Source organism: Zea mays, chromosome 10 (assembly GCF_902167145.1).
Source record: "Zea mays cultivar B73 chromosome 10, Zm-B73-REFERENCE-NAM-5.0, whole genome shotgun sequence".
In the NCBI taxonomy this organism is placed as follows: Eukaryota; Viridiplantae; Streptophyta; class Magnoliopsida; order Poales; family Poaceae; genus Zea; species Zea mays.
This window is the reverse complement of record NC_050105.1, coordinates 89,946,034-89,951,186: the sequence shown is the minus strand read 5'-3', so window position 1 is coordinate 89,951,186 and position 5,153 is coordinate 89,946,034.

Here is a 5,153-nt window from a genome sequence, read left to right as displayed (position 1 = left end):
AAAACCTCTATAGTGGGTCATTCCGCACCTGATAAGCATCTCCAAGAGCCTGGGAATCATCCATGGGGAAAAAGTCTTAGCTTGTCAGCACATCATACATCTACTCCATTGAATCAAATTGCTATCTAACAAGAATATGGATTGAATCAAGCTGCAGTGAAAACCTGGAACTTCTCGGCTGCGCGTGGGTCGTTGGGATGCTTGTCAGTATGCATGCACCTGCCTGGTCTAAAAAAACGAAAGAATAACCCAAAAACGGAAGAATAACCCTTAACAACAGTACAACACTCGAAGATATACAATACTCCCCCAAATAAGTAGGAACCAAAAGGTGACGTCGAGCATGTCGTAGTAGTCCTACTCCTTCTCCATCATCGTCGGTGTCGTTCCCTAACCAAGAACGCCTAAGCAAGAAGCAGGAGGCCAGCAGCGGAGCATGGAAAGGCATAGGAGAGGAGACCAGAGGAACGAGCAGGCGAGTTGAGCGAGATGGAAGGAAGAAAGAAAAGGCACAACATTCATGGTGCACGGAAGGAAAGGAACTCGTCCCCACATGCCCATCTATCCAGTGATGCGCACGCAACGGTGGTAGAGCTAAGCAGCGGGATGTGCGCGGGACATGGCGATGCAGCCAGCCAGCATGCCAGCTACGGAGGAAGAGAGACCCCCTGCCTTAAACAAACGAGCAGGAGGGTACCGTCGGTAGGCGACAACTGCAACTTCAACGCGCGAGCAGAATCGCCGCACCAGACGTGGGGATCCGATTGCCCAGTGGAGAGGAGGCCGTGCGGGGAGAGAAGCCTGCTCGTCGTGCCTCCTTAAGAGGGCGTCAACGGAGATAACTGAAAGTTCCCTTTGACCAGGAACAGGATCTGGATGTCGCCTAGAGGGGGGGTGAATAGGCGAATAATAATAATCACTTTGATTACTTCAATTCTTACTCTACTCGAAGACCAGATCGCAGTGGAATGAAAGACCCTTCGAGTAGGTTGCAGCGAAATAGAAGATCCTGTCTCAAAATGCCCTGCACTTCAAATATAACTTGAACCACAGATAAGTATTGAAGTGCAGATATAAAGAGTAGATAAGACAGAGGATCAGCACACAACCCAGAGCAGAGCACACAGACACAGGAATTTATCCCGAGGTTCGGCCAAGCCTGAAATGCTTGCCTAGTCCTCGTTGGAGTTAGCCACACCTGGGCTTGGAGTCTATTTCAACTCCTTCCTCCATTTGCTCAGATATGTTAGTATGACAGATAGAGCCTTCCACTATGTTGAGTTCGGTTACAACAACGCCGTGGCTGCTTACAGTCTTCTTGACAGCACTCCGGCAGAGTAACAATGCGCTCAAGACTTTGCTCTAGCTCTTAGCAGCACCTCTCCACTCTCTAAAGGCTTATAACTTTGCCTTCACACAAACTAGAGAGATATACACGAGAGTGAGAGAGAGAATCGATCCAAGTGATGTATACAATTGTTGGCTACACTTCTATCACTGTTGGAGGCGCCTAGGAGTCCCTTTTATAGACCCAAGGGGCCTAGGAGCCGTTGGAATTCATTTTGGAAGGCAATATTTGCTTTCTGTCGGGTGGTGCACCGGACAGTCTGGTGCACCACCGGACAGGTCCTGTAGCATGTCCGGTACGTGATCTCTTTCCAAAACGGGCTCAGCTGACCGTTGTAGCAATGGTCGTCTTGGCTCACCGGACATTGTCCGGTGCACACCGGACAGTCCGGTGTGCCAACTATCCGTTGGCCCAGGCCACGCGTCGCCCGCTGATCGCGCTTCCGACCGTTGGCGCAGTCGACCGTTGGCTCACCGGACAGTCCGGTGCACCACCGGACAGTCCGGTGAATTATAGCCGTACACCGCCAAACTTCTCCCGAGAGCGGCCTGTTCACCGGAGTTCAGTCTGGCGCACTGAACACTGTCCGGTGCACCACCGGACAGTTCGGTGTGCCAGACTGAGCAGAGTCATGGTTGTACATAGCCAAGTCTTTTGCATCTCTTTTCTTTTCTTCTCTTCTTTGTTTCTAACACTTAGACAAATATATTAGTACACAAAAACCAATGTACTAAGTCTAGAAACATACCTTCTCTTTGATTTTCACTTCTTTTTCATTTGGCATGCTTGAGATTGATGTTGGACTCATAAATCCTCAAGTCAGCATGACTTGATCTAGATTGACATTTCTGAGCTCCAACATCATGCAAAGGTCACATAGAATATCTCCAAACATAGGAACAACCCAAACTAAAGGTCAAGGTGCACTTAGCTCTTTTGGGCTGCTTCCAGTTCTGATTTCGACATTGGTTCTCCTTCCAGTGACCTTGTTCACTTCTTGAGCTTGATCTTGAGCCTTATGACTTACACCACATAATTGTAGATGTTACCTCATTGGTTGTAAGTCTTGTCCTTATGTAGTGTTCCTTGATGCACCATAACTCTTCTTAACTCGATCAACCTTGATTCCGCAAGTCTCCTTCTTCACCCCTGGCTTTGGGTTCCTGGTCTCCTTGACTTTCTCCCGTGCACTCGGTACCTCGAAGCTCTTCTTGCTTCCAACCTTGGTTTGATCGGTTGTCTCCAAGTTATGCACATCAAATCTCACTTAAGCAATGTTCATCTTCCTTGTGATGTCCATTATATCTATAGATAACTCCGTCTTTGGACCATCACGCCTGTTTACTTGTGTTGAACCTTATTAGTTTTGCATTTAGCACCTGTTCAACACTTAGCACACTTGTTAGTCCTTTAATTGAGTTGTCATCCAAACACCAAAACCCACAAGAGAGCTTTCAATCTCCCCCTTTTTGGTGATTGATGGCAACACAATTAAAGCTTACATAAGAGTGAAATTTAAAGCACAAGTTTTGAATTCTAAGTATATAGAATGCTCCCCCTAAATATGTGCTTACATTTAAAATCTTAACTTTGGCCTTATATGCCAAATTGCACATACTTAGGCTAATTCGAAGCATTACTACACCTTAGCACTTGTGGGATGTATTGTCGATAATTAAACACATGCACAGAATCAGAGTTAAACACCAGTCAATTGAGTGAATATTCCACAGGAATATCAACCTACCACTATTCACAATTAGGATACCACTTAAAAACAATTTTAAAGCACCATAACCACATGAATATCTATTGCATGATAAACAAAGTGGCTACTAATTGATTCATAGCACCGAAAGCACTAATTTCGCATCATCATCATATAATACAACAAGAAGCATATGATAAGAATTATCAATACAACACATTCCTTCCTTGAGATCAAAGGAAATCCTAAGCTTTAATGCACAAATTCTCCCCCTTTGACATCAAACACCAAAACCACATTCAAGCAAGAACATAGGATGATGTCAAGGGACACTGGGTATTTAGTTGGTAAAATACAACACACTAACATTACTCCACCTTACACAGTAGGTATATGCAACACAAGCATTGGAGAAAATTTAAGATACAAATACGCAAAAGGTCAACACTTCCTTTTGTACCTTTACCCTGTTGTGATGTACTTTCCATTTCAAGAGTTTAATCTTTAGGAAGCTCCTTCACACTTGTGCCTGATCCTTTATCCTGACCAAAAACTTGACTTATGGAGGTACCCAAGTCCTGATTGCTCCATTTCTTGCTCATATTCCTTTTTCCACCTTGAGACTATACAAGATCACTCAAGAAACAATTAGTCTCAAAAGACACAAGTTATGTGTGCTCCCCCTAAAGTCATGCATCAAGTATTTGAATGACTTGCACTTTGCACATTCTAGCTTCCTCAGAACTAGAGGGGATCACAACATATCTTGGTCAAGGCATACTCTATCAATTTCATCACAAAGAGATACCAATTGAATGGTTGACTTAATACAACAATGCATGCCTCAAGGAGTATAACATTTTACAAGCAACCTAGGCATGCTTCATACATGATAATCATTGCACCACATATACCAATTGAAAACGACAAGATCATGCATATAAAGCGCAATGTCTAAGTACACCATGATTAAGAAGGTTCCTTAGGTACACCAAAAGAAACAACATTTTAAAGTAAGGAGCACCTAAGCCAAGTTACTACTAATTCAGAGGCAAGAACATAGCTGTGATCACAATCAATGGAACTTCAAGATATGAGATTGCATAGTTCCATTCTCCATACCTTTGCCTTTTACCTGAATACCATGAGATCCATTCTTTTAGGTAGTGTAGAGTGAGAGCACCTGTTGTCACCAATTTAGGGCTCCTTTTGCTCATGCACCTCATAACTCAAGAAGGTGCATTAGTGGCACAACATGGATTTGGTATACACACAATATCAAAATTGGGTAATTATGTGAACATGGATTAAACAAGATGTCATGCTTGCACATAGGTTAATCATTAAAGACAATAGCATGTCTTACAAAAGGATACAGGTTTATCCATTAACACAAAAAGAGTTAATCATAGTGAATATATCGATTGAAAAGCTACCATTGAATGATTCAAAAGATATAACATATAGAACACACAATCATGATTAAGCAAGCATCATTATGAACCATTGATAACACAGGCCATCTCAAAAGCATAACTACTCCAAGGATAGATAGCACAACAAACCAACTTAAGAGCAATACTGATTTGCAATAATGTACTTAAGATACCCGGGTACCGTCCTTTGGAGAGCAAGTTGCATATTCTCATCAAGGTCCTTTGCTTGATTCACCAATAATGATTCAAGTCCTCTACAACTTATTTAACTTGAGATGAACATGGGATTAGAATTGCACAATCATTCAACCTTGGGTCAATGAATAGACAATAAAAATCAACAGCTTAAGCATAGAGTTTGAATTAACCATCTTAAGTTCTCCCATGGTCTCCAGTCCATCTCGAGGCACCTGCATGGTCTAGTTGGCACAGTTTGGTACCCATCTCAGGATGGGTCCATAATGATCATCCAAAAGAGCCTTTGGTACCCAAATAGAAATTGTGCTAGTTCTAGGTGATCTCATTACTGATCTAGCACAAGTGTATGGTTTGGGTCTTCTAAGCGAATAAGATTGAGACAAATTTACTTGCTTAGGAACCTTACCTTTATCACATACCTGAGGTGGATGACCATGCTCTCCACACATATAGCAGAAACGTC